We start from the raw sequence: 17,682 nt of genomic DNA, 5'->3' as shown, positions 1-17,682 counted from the left end.
TGTGGGTATGTGGGTGGTATTTCTAACACTAGACTCAACATTGCTGCGACCACTGGACTATACCTGCAGTGCTGGAAAGTCCACAACTCAAATTACTCAATCTCCTTTCCTCAAGATCAAGTTTTCTTTGGGGAAGGCCCTTTCAGCCTCCACCATCCGCTTCTCAGCTAAGGCTCTTTCAGACTCTACCCTTCCCTCCTCTACAGCTAGCTAGGACAGCTGTAACCTCAGGTCCCTCACAGACTACCTCTGAGCTCCTCAGGGGACAGGGTGTGGGAGGTGACATTGCTCATGGCACTTGACCCTGCAAGAGACTCCCTATCTATGGGGGTCCTTTCTCTTTCCTGGCTTTGCTGCCCAGGCATTTTCACCCTCCTCCTCAAACTCCTCATGGCTACTGCCCTCTCATGGTGTAGATTGGGTATCCTCCTACTTATAGTCCTCACTAATCTTGGGGTCAAACTCAGGGTCTTCCTCAAAACAACCATCCCCCTGGTTATGTGTTAAAGTTGCTACCTTGTGGTCCCTTTAAAAAAAGTACAGGGCTTTGCTAAGGTCCTCACTCACAGGTAGTCCCCTCTCCCAGCAAAATCCTCCCAACTCCTCCACACTGTACAAAAAAAACAAGTCACTTAAATTTGGTAACGAGTTACCTGTAAGAGACATATTTAGTTATAGATTCCTTCTCCATAGACTACATACTCATCAGGGACCTCAACTTCCACCTCGACAACCTCAGCGACCCAACTCCTCCACCCTCCTGGCCAACCTCGGACCGAAACAGCTCATCACCAGCCCCACCCACAAGGCAGGACACACCCTCACAACCCCATCGTTGCAGGAGGGAACATTATCCACTTCAGCCACACCAATCAACTCCTCTGAACGGACCACCACTGCGTACACTTCCACGTCAACAAACCCACCACCCTCAAACCTGCACCGTCTACTGCGATGGAACTGGAGCAAGGTCACCGAGGAGCACCTCAACTCCAACCTCAGCCGCGATGCAGCCTCCCCCTCGACTGACGCCAACTTCAAAGCCAAAGAACTACACAAATGGATCACCAACTGCGCAGACGAACTCGCACCCCTTTGCAACCCCAACAGTCAGCGCACCAAAAAGGCCACTTGGTTCACCACCAACTCGAAGAATCCGGACGCACCTGCAGACGTCTTGAGAAGAATTGGCGAAACAGCAAAATGTCGGAAAACCGCTCCACATACACGAACGCCATGATAGAATACCAACAACTCATAAGATCAACCAAAAGGACCTACATCCAGAACAAGATCACCGCCAACTCCAGCAACTTGAAGGAACTCTTCAGCATCATTCGGCCAGGGACATCACCCCCTCCCAAGATCTCTGCAACAAGTTCAGCTCCTACTTCCATCTGAAAGTCAAGTCCCTCTACGACAACTTCAACAAAAAGACACCATACTCTGAAACTACTCCCTCCTCCAACAACGCCAGCCAACACACCACCACCGACGACACCGAATCGACCATGAAAGGCATCCACTCAGGAGCACCCACGGACCCCTGTCCTCGACACATCTTCCACAGAGCCACTGCCATCGCACCAGAAATACGACGCAACATCAACACCACCTTCAAAACCGCCATTTTACTGATGACTGGAAAAGCGCAGAAGTCAAGCCCCTGCTCAAGAAGCCCACAGCAGGTCCTTCGCACCTCAAAAACTACAGACCCATGTCCCTCCTCCCCTCTGCGGCCAGTCACAGAGAAGACCGTCAATGCCCAACTAACAAAATTAATCGAAGAGAACTCCATCCTCAACCCCTCCCAATCCGGATTACGCAGCAACCACAGCACCAGGACAACTCTTCTCACTGCAACAGATGACATCCGCACCCTCCTCAACCAAGGCCACACCGCGGCCCTGATTCTACTTGACCTCTCCGCTGCCTTACACACCGTCTCCCAACGCACACTCACCGCCAGACTCCACAACGCCGGCATACAGGGAACTGCCCTCGAATGGCTCCGCTTCTTCCTTACCGGCGGAACCCAAAGAATCAGACTGCCGCCCTTCATCTCCGAACCCACCGAGATCAACTGCAGAGGACACGGACTCAACATAGTCTCCTATGCCGACGACATCCAGCTCATCCTCTCCCTCACCAAGGATCCAGTCACCACCAGACTCAGCTTTCAGGAAGGAATGAAGGACGTCGTACCCTGGATGAGCAACAGCTGCCTGAAGCTCAACTCGGAGAAGACAGAGGTCCTTGTCCTCAGAACCTCCCCCACCGCATGGGACAACACCTGGTGGCCAACCGCCCTCTGCAGCCCTTCCCACCTCCATGGGCCATGCCCGGAACCTCGACATCATACTAGACTCCTCCCTCTCCATGACCCGACAGGTCAACGCTGTCGCCTCCACCTGCTTCAACACCCTCCGCATCCTTCGCAAGACCTTCAAATGGATCCCCCCCGAATCAAGAAAGACCTTCACCCAAGCAGACTGGACTACGGAAAGGCCCTCTAAGCCGGAATCAACAAGTCTCTGCTCCACAAACTCCAGACCATACAGAACACCGCAAACAGAAACGTCCCCGGCATCCCTCGACAAGAACACATCCCCCAACACCTGCGAGACCTCCACTGGCTCCCCGTCGAGAGGAGAGTAACCTTCAAGACACTCATCCACACCTACAAATGCCTCCACACCAGACCCCAATACCTCAACTAGATAATCTCCTTCCACGTCCCCAAGCGAAACCTCCGATCCAACGACCTTGCCCTCGCTGAAATCCCACGCATTCGCAGAGCCAGAACGGGTGAAGAGCCTTCTCCTACATCGTGACCATGACCTGGAACAAGCTCCTGACAAACATGAGACGTGCCCCCGCTCTGCACATCTTCAGGAAGACCCCCAAGACCTGGCTCTTCAAATGACCGGAGCTGCTTACCCCCCCAACCCCCCCAGCGCCTTGAGACCCCACAGAGGAGTAGCCCGCTTGACAATTCCCCGATTGATTGATTCCTTACCTTTTGAATTACCCCCAGGCATCAGACTGGATACAGAGAAATATTTTCGTAGCAGTACCCCTGCGTGTCGGTAGATGGCATCGGTCAACTCCGCATCAGTCATAGGCATCGTGGTCGCTGGGATTATGTTGCGGTGTCTACTTAGACGCCGCCCCTGCGCGCTGATGTCAGTTCTGACACGACTTTCCACACCAGAAGTGCAGAGCCAATCATAACATTGACCACTGGTGCACATAACTAGGGCCCTAGAAAGGAGTCCCTATCCCTAGAAGTCAGTTCGCAGAAAGGGGAGGATGGGTGGGGCAGTAAGGAAACTATAACTACATATGTCTATGACAGATACATCGTTACCAAAGGTAAGTAACTTGTTCATCTGAAAGAGACTGTAGTTATAGATTGCTTACCTTTTGAATAGATACCCCAGCAATGCCAACCCCGTGGAGGGTCTGAGAACTAAGTTCACATCAGAAAGTCCTGGAGAACAGAATGGCCAAAAAAGCCGGACTTGACTATCTAGGCGGTAATGTTTTGTGAACGGGTGCAGGGATTCACGTTTAGGGTCCAGATGCTGGAGTCTCTTCTCCTCTTTGGAAGGGTGTGGAGGTGGGAAGAAGGTGGGCAATGTAATGGTTTGACCTATGTGGAAAGAAGTAACCACTTTGGGCAGAAATGAGGGCCTAGTGCGAAGGACCACTTTGTCTGGATGAACTGCAAGAAAGGGAGGCTTGGAGGACAGAGCCTGAAGCTCACTCACCCTGCGAGCAGAGCTGATGGCGAGCAGGAAAGCAGTCTTTAAAGTAAAGAGACGAAGAGGAAAATGATGTAGTGGCTCGAAGGGAGCACACATAAGATAAGTAAGGACAAGATTCAAGTTCCACTGGGGCATTACGAAAGGAGAAGGAGGAAAGAAATGAGTAATGCCCTTCAAAAATCTGTTTACAATAGGGGACTTGAAATGGGAAGGCTGATCAAGAAGGTGAAGAAAGGCCGAAACGCCCGAAAGATAGCCTTTAGGAGTGCCCAGAGCAGAGCCCTGCTGGGCCAAACAAAGAATAAGGAGGAGAACCTCTGAAAGAGGGGCAGAAAGGGGATCCACAGCCTTTGCTAAGCACCATGCCACAAATGTTTCCATCTACAGGCGTATATCATTTTAGTGGAGGGATGCCTGGCTGCCAAGATGACATTACAGACTTCGGGTGGAAGGTCAAAAGCTGTCAACTGTCGCCGCTCAATCTCCATGCAAAGAAGTGGAGACTGGACACGTTTGGGTGGAGGACCCTTCCCTGCTGCTGCGACAGAAAATCTTCCTCGAATAGGCAGTCTAATCGGAGGATCGATGGGCGTGCTCAAGTGCCTAGGGGTACCAGACTCTTCGCGCCCAGTCGGAAGCCACAAGAATTACTTGGGGCCAGTCGCACTTGATCTTCTTCAGCACTCTGGTTAAAAGTGGTACAGGCGGAAAGGAGTACAGGAGGCTGCAATTCCACTCATGACGTAAGGCGTTGCAGAGCGAGCGCCGCCTTGGAAACTTCAACAAGGAGAACTGCTGACATTGCGTGTTCTCTTCGGTGGCGAATAGATCTAACCAAGGCTCTCCCCACTGCTGAAAGAGACCCTGCACCACCTCCGAGTGAAGATGCCATTTGTGATCGATCATGCACCGGTGGCTGAGTTCATCCGCCCTGGCGTTTAGGGAACCCGCCAGGTGTTGAACCACCAGGGATATGCCCTGATGTTCCAGCCATGTCCAAAGGCGAAGAGCCTCTTAACATAAGGTTCACGACCCCACCCCGTCCTGTTTGTTGCAGTACCACATGGCGGTGGTATTGTACGTGAACACCTGCACTGCCCTTCCTTTGGCAGAAGGAAGGAACGCCTTCAGTGCAAGACGGATCGCCCAAATCCCCAGAAGGTTGATGGGGAGCCTGGGCTCCACCAGAGGCCAGAGACCTCTGATCTCCGCTTCTCCCATGTGGCCGCCCAATCCCAGGAGTGACGCATCTGTCACCACTGTTAATTCTGGTTGGGGAAGGGAGAGGGATCTGCCGTTGACCCAATCCTGGTTCGTAAGCCACCACTGCAACGGACGTGCAGTCCCCTCCGAGATCTGGGCAACATCGGAAAGATTGCCCTGATGCTGCACCCACTGGAACTTCAGGTCCCACTGCAGAACCTGCATATGCCGTCTGGAATGATCTATCAGCAGGATGCAGGAGGCCATTAGGCCCAGCAGCTTCAGAGTCATTCTCACTGAAATCCGGGATAGAGGCTGAAACATTGGTATCAGAGCCTGAATATCCCGGACTCGCTGCTCGGGAGGATAAGCCCCAAAGTGCGCTGTATCCAGAACTGCTCCGATGAAAAGGAGCTTCAGGTGCGATGTTGGCACATTGATAGTGAACCCCAGTGAATGCAGGAGGTCTGCCGTAGTCTGGAGTTGGGAGAAGACAGCCTGGGGCGAGCCCGCCTTTACAGCCAGTTGTCGAGATAGGGGGAAGACTGGAACCCCTGATCTGCGCAGATGAGCTGCGACCACCACCATCACTTTCGTGAATACCCGAGGGACACTTGTAAGGCCAAAGTGCAGCAAGGTGAACTGAAAGTGCTCGTGGCCTACCGTGAACTGCAGGTAATGTCTGTGGGCTGGCAGGATGGGGATGTGGAAATAAGCATCCTGCAAGTCCAATGCTACCATCCAGTCTTCAGTTCGAGGGCAGACAGGACCTAGGCCAAGGTCAAGATTTCGAACTTCTCCTTCCTGAGGAAGCTGTTGACGTCCTTGAGATCCAAGATAGGTCACAGGCCTTTGTTCTGCTTGGGTACCAGGAAGTAGTGTGAGTAACAGCCACGGCCTACTTCTGGCACAGGGACTCGCTCGATAGCTCCCTTGGCCAAGGGAGCAGTACTTTCCCGGCGGAGAAGGGCCAAGTGATCCTCCGACATGCGATGGAGTGTTGGTGACATGGAGGGTGGGGTTGTCTCGAAGGGGAGGGAGTAGCCCCTTCGGACTACCTGCAAAACCCACCAGTCCGACGTGATGTTGTGCCAGTGGGGGGAGGGGATGGCAGATCCTGCCGCCCACTGGCAACAGGTGGCCCCGAAAATTCAGACTAGGTAGGTTTGGAGGATGCTGCAGGGGGACATTAGTTGACTGGCCACCCGCTGGCTCCCAGACCCACAACGCTTGGTCCCACATCCCTGGCCACGCATAGGCTGGGTAGCTTGTGCAGCCCTGTGGCTCTGGATGGAACCTGGTGGGGCACCCCTTCCGAAGCCACGAATGGGGCAAAAAACAGACTGCATGGGGCAAGAAGTTGCTGCGAGGCCCAAGGATCTGGCCGTGGACCTAGAGTCCTTGAAGCGCTCAAGTGCGTTGTCTGCCTTGTCACCAAACAGGCGACAGCCAAAGGGCATGTCCAAAAGTGTGGATTGAACATCCCCAGAAAAGCCAGACATTCTCAGCCAGGTATAGCACCTCAGGGCTCCTGACGTGGAAATCGTCCTACCCAGCGAGTCAGCGGTATCCAGCCCACACTGGATGGTGAACTTAGCTGCGTCTCGACCCTCAGTGACAGCGCGGGTGAGCCAACTCCAACTCCTCTTGCCAGTCTGGCTCCTCAAGTTGGTCTGCTAGAGAGTCAACTGACCCCTTCTTGTCCTCCTCTGGCTGCCACTGAGGGCGGTAGGGAATGCCAGGGATGAACAGCAGGACGAAAGTACCCTCTGGTGCCAGTACCGACGTAGGTCCGGCGTCATGTTCAAATCAGGGGTGAGGCAGAGTTTGACGCCGGTCGAGGGCGCAACCAATGCTGGGGAAGGTACTGTGAGATCGATCGGCACTGATCCAGTTCCAGGCGTGGATCCTTGGGACCCTGTGGCGCCGAGGCCAGAGCCGCCGGCATCGAAGGCCCATGGCCCCCAGCCGAGTTCGTGGGGCCCGAAGGCACGCCTGCTGAGTCTGGCTGCCCAAAGATGCTGTGAAGAGCATCGTAAAATGCACAAAGCTGGGCAGGGGACCCTCCGGCCCTGGGAAAAGGAGGGAAGTGCACAGCCGTCCCAGCAGGCTCCTAAGAAGGAGCCAGAAAGCGACGATGCTCCAGGTCCCACGTCACATCGGCCGACGGAGGGAAAGAAGGCGAAGAGCGACGGTGCTTCTTCACCTTCTTCTTGTGCTTCGACTTAACCGAGGAGTGTGAAGACTTAGAGGAAAAATAGTTGTGACTTTGTGACCTTTCCCTCGACCGGGACCTTGACCGGCGCGGAACAGACAGCCGGGTCTCCAATTTCAGGACTGCTCCTCCAAAGACTTTGGGTTCAAGGCCCAGCAGTCGGAGCATGACTTCGGCTGCAAGTCGCGCTCCACGCACCAGAGACACACGAGGTGACTGACATCAACTTGTGACAGGAGTCACAGGGCTTGAAACCGGACCAACGGCTGGACATCCCTCGTGCACCAGGAGTCGAAGATGCAAAAAGATGTCGACAAAAGTCGGAAAAGGTTTCAGTCAAAAAGTGTGCTGGCTGGTGCGGAAAAAGAAAAAACTGACATCAGCGTGCAGGGGCAGCACCTAAGTAGACACCACAATGTCATCCTGGCAACCATGATGCTGGAATCGGAGTAGACTAACGCCACCTACTGACGTGCAGGGGTAACTGCTACGAAACAATTTCTCCGGATCCAGTCTGACGCCTGGGGGTTATTCAAAAGGTAAGGAATCTATAACTACATTCTCTTTCAGATCAGGTCATCTAGGTCAAAGGTAGATTCCATTTTAGCAAGGTAAAAAAGACAAGTGCAACAACAAGATTCCCAGGCATAAGAAATGAAGCTGGAGTAAACAATAAAAATGACCAATGAAAGAACAGGAGGAAAAAAACAATATAAGGGTCTAAGTACAGAGTTGCAGTGCAACAATGAGTTACTGTGGTATCACAGAAACGCAAGTCCCATCCTCACCGCTGATCACCAATATTAGAAATGTGGTTTCTGGTTGGCTATGGTATGCACCTAAGACAGGCAGAACCCACCACTCTAGTTAGGGCAAGTAAGTTACAGATCAAAGATAACCTCTGCTCACCCTCTGGTAGCTTGACGCAGAGCAGGCAAGGCTTATCGTCAGAGGCAATGTGTAAAGAATTTATGCAACACACTCACACAGAAACACCATGAATACACCACAAAACAGAGTCAACACAAGATTATATAAAATATATATTATACATAATATAGACCAAAACAACATGAATCATAAATACTGTGCACATTATGCAAATCCTGAGATAGAACTTGTTATCCTGACAGTGCAAGAATCAAAACGACATACATTATAACTTCAACGACATACATTATAACTTCAGTGAATACTTAGATTATGGAATGCAACAGTTTATGAAATAAAAACATGAATCATCACGAGAGCAAGAATGCAAATCAGGTTACTAAAAATAAACACATGAATTAAACGATATTATCATCCAACCCTAAATTCTTTGCAGGTAATATAAACTTGTTTAGAGGTAATCACATAAATCCCATAGGGCCCAACAAACCTGCTCTCCTATTAGGCTGATTATGTGAAATTCTGTGAACTGTACTTAGACTATGGCCTTCATGGACAAGATGTAGGGCACAGGAGTACCTGCGTGCCTACAACATGTAGTATGATAATTCCGAGTTTCCCAATCGCAATAACTTCCCCGGGGCCTCTGTCGAGGTCCTGCCCCATATTGGTGAATCTCCAATCAAGTGCCCTGCAGAATAAGTGCCCCCATGTACGTAGTCGAAAAGGGGTTGGGGGGCACACACACACCAGGTGTGCCCAGGACATCCTCGCTAGGTTCCCCGCAATCAGCATATCAGGAAGAAACGCAGCAGCTCACGACTGAGCCTATCCTTGAAGGAGAATGGGGAGGCTCCAGCAGGACCTCCGAGGTCTGAGCTCCCGCTCTCACCAGCATGGTGCGACAGCACCTGGGGCAACAGAGCAGCCCACGAGGGAGCACGTGGCAGCAATACTCATACGGACCCACAGTACCTTAAGGAATGATCAAAAACACTGGTATGGGAGATGAGTCACATAGTGGTCCCTCTGGAAGGCAAAGGTGGGGCTGGGGCATGCACGCCTATCAAAGCCTCCCGCAGCACTGTTCCTCAAGCGCTCAAACTGGAAAAGCCGAACGGTCCACAGGGACCAGCGCATGTACGCAGCAAAGGTTGCCTGAGAACAAGCAAGCAGGTTTACGAACCCCGAGGACCCAAAGTGGGATCATCGTACCTTTCCTGGTTTACCGGGGGCAAACGTATTGGGGGTTCCCCTGAGGGAAGGTGGAGAGCAGCTGCTTCCTGAGATAGGTTGGCAAAGGTGCCGTGATGTGCCAGAAGTGCACACCAGTACTGCAGGGCACCAAGAAGGAGCACATACCAGCACTCTCCACGCACTGATAATAAAAGACAAATATATTATAATGGTCAGACTCATGAGTCCCATGGACAATCACTAGATTGTCTCCTAGATCCCACAGGGAGGAGTTAAGCCAACCCATCCCTGGAGAGCACTCGAGGAACAAAGAGCAGGCAGGCAGCAGGCCAGCACAGAAAGTTACTTGGAGTAGAGTGGTAGTCTATCTAGCAGCTCATGAGGCAGCAGATCAGCACAACAAAAGCCAAGTAGTCCAAATGCCCGTTCCTCTTGGCATCACAGAAGTCATCTGGCAATGTGGAGCCTGTGGAGCAGCAGCATCTGGTTACATGTCCACACAGTGTTTTAAATCCTGGGGTCAGAAACACAAAGGTAGACACATTTCCATGCACACAAACATAATTAAGGTCTCACAATATTTCATATTATGGTTAAATGCATGAAAAGCGACAAACAAAAGAACCATCTTTAAAGTAATTGCTTACAAAACAGAGTTAGTAGTTTCGGTCAAAGAGGTAGAGCAATAACCTGGGGGTCCCTGGAGGGGAGCACAAATATAATTTGTTGCAGGAGAATATCATGGATTAAGATAGAAGAGAAAAGGGGTTTAGGTTTTCGCATCAATTTAAGGCGCAATTGAATGAGACTACCTGAAATGTTATCAGGCGTCGAAATTTGAAAGAAATCAGCAGGTCAGTATTGAATCTCAAAAATGTCTTTGTTTAAGGGGTGACTTCAAAGAAACCTTAGAAGTGCACAACACTCGCTTTCAACCCAGCCCAGGCTCCAGACATCAGTGGGGGGGGTGAATCTGCCCTTTGTGTGACCGCAGGACATAGCCTATACAATTGTAATGTGTGAAAGTCTCTCCCTCTCCCATCCAGACCATCAGTATGCAGATTAATGCAGATGTAACCCTGTGACACCCAACCTTTCATGTGTCATGGCTGTCTGGAAAGTATGCACCAACTGTAGCTGTCACCCAGGCCCAGACATGGATTTGAGTCAGGCAGAAAAGCACAAAAAGTCATAAGCACAGACAAATGCCCACAACGTTTTAAAAGTGGCATTTCTAAAATAGTAATGTAAAATCCAACTACACCAGTAAGTAGGATTCATCATAGCTATTCCAAACATGGCAACGTTACTCCTTTCTGATCAGAAATTACCACTTAAACGTCTATGAGAGGAATAGGACTCACAGCAGTGAGAAACAAAATATGTTGTTTGTCACTACTAGGACATGACACACATAAAGAAACATGTCCTACCTTTTACTTACACTGCGCCCTGCCCATAGGGCTATCTAGGGCCTACCTTAGTGGTGACCTATGTGTAATAAAAGGGGAATTTTAGGCTTGGAAAGTAGTTTTAAATGCCAAGTTAAAGTGGCAGTAAACTGCACACACAGGCTCTGCAGCAGCAGGCCTGAGACATGTTTGAAAGGCTACATCTGTGGGTGGCACAAGCAGTGCTGCAGGCCCACTAGTAGTATTTAATTTACAGGCCCTGGGTATCTGAGATACCACTGTACAAGGGACTCACAAGTAAATGAAATATTCCAAACAGGTGTAAACCAGTCATGCCATGTTTTAGAGTAGAGAGCACATGCACTTTAGCATTGATTAGCAGTGGTACAGTGCCTATAGTCCTAAAGCCAAAAAAAAGAATGTCAGAAAAATAGTCGGAGGAAGGCAAAACGTTTGTGAATAACTCAGCAAAAAGGGCAAAGTCACACAGGCTCCCACGGGATTGTGCTACTTATTTGTCAAAAACTACAGACCCTGTTTTGTAAACAAGTACTTTAAAGATGGTTACTCTGCCTCTTCTCTTGCAATTTTTATGTTTGACCTTTTTCTTTGGAAATCTCTTTATAGGTATTATAACAAGAATTACACAGGCTTCCTTAAGCTTGTCCTGCTGATGATAATACCAGTTTAATGGATCAAAACGCCACCAACAACACATTTAGACCAAGTTCCTACTAATTTATTTTACAGTTCATGGGTTGTATTCCTGCTGATGTAATTGTGATACAAACATCGCACCCTTGAGTTGCACATCTCACTTTTGCCTGGGCACCTTTTTTTTAATAAATTCACGGTTGCTCACACCACCTTTTTTTTATAAATTCACGGTTGCTCACACCCCTCTGTAGTTTTCACTTGTAAAACTTGATTTATGAGTTTTTGTATATTAAGACATTGTTTTGAATTTACAATAATTATTGGTATTCCATGTTCATCCTTGTTTTCCTAGGCGCCACTGTTTTTCTATATTAATACACCCCCAGCCTTTGGCACTTTGATGATTCAATATATATGGAAAAAATAAGTCAGTGTTGGTAAGTGAAGCAATGTGAAATAATGTAAGCATGAGGGTAGGCAGAGATGATCATGACTCCAGAAGGAAGTTTATTCTTTAGTGCAACCAGAATAAATAAGTTACAGGAATAATAGGTTACAAAGTTGTAGCAGTAGCAGCCCCATCGGAAGCAGCATCCCAGGTGCTCAGCCCACACACTTCAACTGACATTTCCACTCAACCAGACACAAAGGAACATTCTATGACATCACTCACACTATGCCTGAGCTGCAGGGCACTGAATATAAATGAAGAAATACACATCAACAAGAACAGGTTACTACACATCTCCCTCCTTTAAGGAGACAATAACAACAAAAACTTAAAATAAGGGGAGAGCACTCATCATAATAAAAATAGAGGCAGGAAAAAAAGAAAGGCACGCACACCCACACACAAAAACACACCCACATGCTCCCTTCAGCAAGCGGAAATAAATGTGCCCGAAAAGGTGCAACACAAATGTCCTAGAAAAAAAGGTGCAGGAAAGTTACCAACAAACGCACACACTCTCCCTTCAGCAAATGGAAATAAATGTGACCCAAAGGGTGCAACATAATGTCCTAGGAGAGGATGGTACAAGGAAAAAAAAAACACACACACACACACACCCTCCCCCTCCAAAAGGATGCAACACATATGCCCAAGTACAGAGTGGTGCAGAACCAGGGTGCCAAAGATGCACTGAGTAAAAAATATATTTGGGTGCAAATGCCCATCACTAGTAAATGCAATGAGGTAGGAACATAACCCCGCAAAACGGTTTGAGCCCACCAATGTGACTCATCACCAAGACCAGCAAGTGAGAATTGCACAACAAACTACCCATCAACAAAAATGCACTTAATGTGCACTGAGTAAAAGGCAACTGAATCATTGCTTGGGAGCAAATGCCCATCACTAGTAAATGCGAAATGCACGAAAAGGTTTGAGCCCACCAAAGTGAACCATTACCAAGAACAGCAAGTTAAGAATTGCACAACAACCTGCCCATCAACAAAGAAGAGCTTAGGTAGCATCATGCCCCCTCCCCTTAAGAATGGTTTAAGCACAACTACATGCCCACCACCAGTAAATGGGGTGCATGCCCCATCGCACATGGTTTGAGCTCAAAAACATGCCCACCACCATAAAATTCAATTAAAGCTTCATATTCAAGTAAAGCTTCACATCCCAACACCATCAGCACACTAAGTAAGTAAGGTTTGGGTCTACTGGAACTCAACCGCAGCACCAGCAAGATAAGTATGGGAAGCAACAACAGAAATCCCAGCACTAAAAACCCTTACCAAAGATAATAGCACAAAGTACACAACACATACCTTCGTCCCAACCACTCTAAACACCGAACCTTGCAGTAAGGTACCAAGAGTGCCAAAATCAGAAGCAGTTAAAAATAAGTAACTTGGTAAGTGAGAAGAATCCAGCAATGTAAAGCAGGCAATACCTCACGTATGAAGAGCCATGTCACAACGTGCAGTATGTCACCATGACAGAAAAGCATTCAATTACATGCATGAACAAATTCATGATGACTAACACCACTCAGACTCTAATGAGCCTGGGTTTTGATAATTACTCTGCACTCTTAATACCTGTAAAAGTAAAAAACAGGTTAAAATTTCAATTGACTTTTAAAATAAGCCAGAGCAAGTAAAGCATGATAGTCATAGTGCTGTAAAGCACAACATCTAACAGGGCATGGACTAAGCCGGTGAGCGACAACTCACCCGAAAGAAAACTGCACAGCCGCACAGTTCAGTACTTAAAATTGCCCCCAGTTTTGCCATAGAAAGGCGCACATTATATTTTTCCTCCTCCTCGTGAATGGGACTATAGCCTTAGATGGCAAGCATGTCAGGAAGTGTCCAGGAAACTCAAAGTTTGCACGCTGCCATAAATGCGTGTGCATGTAGACAAGGAAGTTACGTAGTCCCGGAACTCCGCCTGGCCCACCGACAGCATTGCTGACAAGACGCCAGTTACCAAGGATACGACGCAGCTCTCGCGCAGCAGTAAGTTTACTTTTAATTCCAGTTTCATGTTCGCACTCAATGCATCTCTCCTTCATGGTCCCAACAGTTGCCTTTCCTCTACGGTAGGTCCATTTTCCGCTTGTCGCAAGTGAAATAATGTAAGCATGAGGGCAGGCAGAGATGATGATGGTTCAAGAAGGTAGTTTACTATTCAGTATAATCAGGAGTATATAGTTACAGGAATAGTAGATTATAAGGTAGTTGTAGCAGCCCCACCGAGTGCGGCATCCCGGCTGCTCAGCTCACACACTCCAACTGACATTTCCACTCAACCAGACACATAGGAACATTCGATGACATCACTCACACTATGGCTGAGCAGCAGGGCACAGAAAATAAATGAAGAAATACACATCAACAAGAACAGGTTATCATACAATGGGTGATGTAACATGTTATCCTTATCGTAATTGTGACCTTAGCACTCTTACAGATGGCATTAATACCACCAGTAAGAGCTGAAGAAGCTTTTTTTATAATCAGGTAAATTAGAGTACACACTGGACGTCCAACAAGGAGTTGGCAAGGTGCCATGAAGGAATAAATACATTCAACCAATCAGACCTATTTTAATGACCTCACTGGTTGTGGAGAAGCCATCTTCAAGCCTTTTCCAGTAGGTTCCAATGTCTGTGAGCTAAGTCTTGTGTTGGACTCCTTGGGAAACTTGTTATTAGTCTTTCCCTTGCCCCCGTCCCCTCCCTCTATTCCCCATTTGGTACATTCCTTCTGTTTGGCCAGAGGCTGCCTTGGAATGTTGACAAGAGCAGCCTGACAGGAAGAGTTGAAAGTGCACTGTGCCCTGTGCTCAGTGTACTTGTGGTGGCAGAGTGGAGACTGTAATAAAGAAGTTACCTTACCTACTTTGCTCCAGTCTTCTTTGTAACAATGTCCACCAGCACTTCAGTCCCAGCCTGATGGTGCAAAAAGAACATTACTCCGTCTAAATGACTGAGCAGGTGGACGTCCTTCAGCAATGCCAAGTGGTAGAACCACTAAACCTAAGTTCGGAGGGCAATGTAATGGCAGCTGCAAACCTTGTAAGTTCTCTGAGAAGTGTAGGACTTTCGAAATGAAGTAATCAAGCTGCGCAAAGAAAGGGAAGATTGGAGCACTCTTGCTGTCTCCACAGAGCGTTCTCATTTAGGGCAGACCCCAAAACCAGACTGGAGAGGCCAGACTGGTGCCATCAGGATAACTGTGCATTGTTGGCAGTTCTGGAGAACCCACAGAATCATGAGAGGGAAAGGGGGGCTATAAAGAAGTACTCTATCTAGTCAATCGTCTAGATATCACCCATGGAAGTGGGTCCCCTCCCCATCCAAGAGATGAACCCTTTGCATTTGGTGTTTTGGCATGTCACAAAGGCATCAGCAGGAGACTCTGCACAAACCTTGAAGAATAGGGTATTGGTGGATCTAACACTTCTGTACTGCGTAGAGACACCTATGCAGGCTTTCTGCCTGCAATGTGGGAGACAATGAGGAACATAATCCGTTGCAGAGCCAGCTCCCTTAGACCCAAAAACAGCCAGTAGAACGGTGGAGAGTGAGTGCCCTTTGTTTTACGATGTAGGAGAGGACCATGGTGTCTGTGTGCTGGACCCTGGATTTTAACAATGTCAGAAAGGACTTAAACACCAACAAGATGACCTTCAACTCCAATAGAGTTATTTACAGGTACATATAATTTCTCCTATAAGGCAGATGAGGAATTATGAGCTGAGACAGTCAGGAGGTTGGGGGGCATCTCACATTCAAAGACTGAAACCAAGGAAGATTAAACTGGGTTCACATTCTTTTCACATCTGTTCCCATGTTCTGTCAGTTGCAAATGCAGGGTACACATGTGGAGCTTGGGATGGGGTACCACTCCAATACAGGATGCTTGCAGTCCAAGAACCCATTGGAACAATCACACTGACACTGATTTGTTGATCATAAGGTGTCCCTTTGGTGGACAAGTTACCCCATGAACAAATCCTTGTGAACAGCACTAGTGAGGATTTAAAATAGTTCACTCGCAAACCAACTTTGATTTACGTTTCCAAAGTCAGAGCTAGAGTTGACTCAGTACTCTCCTCGACAACACTCGAAAGGGACAGTCAACTACTTATAGGTAGCAGTGTACCATCTGCTGATGGAGAAATGCTGCCACCAGGACAAAGACCTTGGTAAAGATTTGAGGGGTGACACAAGAACAAACAGTAGCTTCCTGGTATAGCATTGTGAACCAGAGAGAAGCATCCTATTCCTCCAGGATTGGTACATGATAGTAGGCATACATGGTACATGATAGTTGGGCATACCCAATCGTCACTCAGTACAGCTGCTGAAACTTAGGATGAAAATAGCACCTTAAATATTTTAAGGGGAAGGAACTGACTGAGTTCATAAATATGCAAGATGAGCGTAGGAGATTTATGCCAGCTTCCTTTCTGGGGTGTGGGATCAGCTAGATTCGTCTCAAGGAGAAGAGTCTTTCTACCTTCTGCAAAACGTTCCTGGGATACCAACTGTAGCAAAAGGTGGCCTGAATGAAAGAGGCTATTGCCGCTGTACAGTGCCACAGCCTCTATTAACCACTAAAAGGCAGCATGCACATTTGATTAAGAGGGGTCACTGGCTGTGCTCTGTAGATTTCTTGCACAGACTGAGCATTAACAATATTCTTCCTGAGTACGGTTCGGAATCTAGGAGGTATAGTATTCGAACTTGTGACAAATTAAGAAGATAGCTGTTATGTTATGCCTATGTTATTTGCAATGTCATTGTTCTCCCTTTTCTCTCCACCTCTCGCTCTGTGTTACCACATCAGCACGAGTTCTAGAGTGCTGGGTTAGTGGACGTTTGAGCTGAGAAGGGAGTGGAGGCGTTACTTTGCTGTACCGGTGTTCCTGCATTAAATCTTACTTAAGTCACTCACACTGTGTTTGACCATCTTTACAATTGGCGACGATTGGAACACCGGTAGGACCTACATTTTCCATCATCCCCATTGGTATCCCTACGTTTTCCATGCATCAGTTTGCTGCACTGATGTAACTTTGGAAGAGTTGCTGCTCAGACCTGTCAGGAAATTGGCTTCTTGTGCGCCTCATTTTCCTGTTCACAGTGAAGTGCTGGACACCTACTTTTCAGGTCGTAGGAGTCAAGCTGCTGATTTTTAAATACTTTTACTCTACTTTGAAACTTATTTACTTTCAAACTTTCAACTGCCTCTCACGAGCACTCAGCTTACCATGCGTTCCTCTTCGAACTCGGAACTTCCAGTGGAGTTCGCCATCTCTGCCTTGCTTTTCTACTGTTCAACGCACTGCTGTCTTCTACGCAATAGCTTCTGCGTTACATGAGCTCGTCCGGGGTCACGCACCGTGACCTTACGTGCCGCCATTTTGTCAGACACCTACTTTCTGCATTTCACTGCACGGTGACGCGCACACCTATATTCAAGATTACGAGTGGTTACCTGGGTGATGCGCACACCTTTCTCTGTTTATTTAGTGCGTTTCTCATTCATGCGGTGATGCGCACACCTTCTCCATTATTTGTGGTTTTAAGCGCATTTAATTCACACGGTGATGCGCACACCTAATATTACTTATTATTGGAAATTAAAGGTTATATTGCATTTTAATTCAGTGCAGTGGCGCCCTCATTTTGTTTTTATATATATTATTTTTTTTACACCATGGCCACTCAAAGTTTTTTAATTCAGCCACCCCAAGCATTTTGGCCTGCAGGTTCTAATCCATCCATGAAATGGTCGGAGTGGAAAGCATATTTTATCAACTTTATTGACACTATTGATGAAGATGGAAAGATGACACCTAAGAGAAAAAAAA

This window comes from Triturus cristatus, chromosome 3_2, assembly GCF_964204655.1.
Source record: "Triturus cristatus chromosome 3_2, aTriCri1.1, whole genome shotgun sequence".
Taxonomy (NCBI): domain Eukaryota; kingdom Metazoa; phylum Chordata; class Amphibia; order Caudata; family Salamandridae; genus Triturus; species Triturus cristatus.
This window is presented reverse-complemented; position numbering follows the sequence as displayed.